The sequence below is a fragment of the Bison bison genome, unplaced genomic scaffold, assembly GCF_000754665.1.
Source record: "Bison bison bison isolate TAMUID 2011002044 unplaced genomic scaffold, Bison_UMD1.0 scf7180017864471, whole genome shotgun sequence".
NCBI classification, from domain to species: domain Eukaryota; kingdom Metazoa; phylum Chordata; class Mammalia; order Artiodactyla; family Bovidae; genus Bison; species Bison bison.
The window spans coordinates 31,492,327-31,493,038 of NW_011495032.1; positions in this window are offsets into that span (position 1 = coordinate 31,492,327).

A 712-nucleotide genomic window follows, 5' to 3' on the forward strand; every position below is an offset into this window, starting at 1 on the left:
TGGCTATTTAGAATGTACTGTTGTTGAAGGCAAGTTTTTTTTTTTTGGAGGTAGGGGAGTTTTGTTTTATTCACTGATGTTTCCACAGTGCCTAAAACAGTGCCTGACTCACAGCAAATTTAATACACATTTGTAGAAGGAATAAACGAATGAACAAACCTGATTAGTGATCGAACGGGGGTCTAGTAATTCTCTAAACCCTCAACCCTTGTTCCTTTAGTACTGAGAGGAGTTATTGTTTGTCGTCACGCTTCCCCCCAATTTTCCTATCTATTTTGGACGCAACTTGTCTTGAGGTATGTGGAGGGAGGCCAGGGAGCTCTCTTCACTGAGGGGTAACCGGAACTCCCACCGTCACAGTGATGGAGAAGGGAAAAGAGAGGCCTCTATGGGGGACTCCTCTTTGAGAGACTAAAGCTGACGCCACCCCCGCTCCTCGCCCCAGCCACTCCGAGTTCACCAAGGATATCAGAAAAGGGTCCAATGGGTCCCTCTGTCCCAAAGGTGCTCGTCTCACTCTGCTTCTGGTGGCGGAGAGGGCAGGGATTCTTTAAAGGGGGCCCCCATAGTCCCAAGCCCGAAGTGGCTGGGGTTTGGCCTGCGCTCTGAGGCTGCCACCCTCGCGGTCCCCGCCGGACGGCGGGCCGACAGCTGCGGAAGGCGGGGCGGCCGCGCTCCCCTCCAGTACACTGTGGCCGTGCCCGCGCCAGCC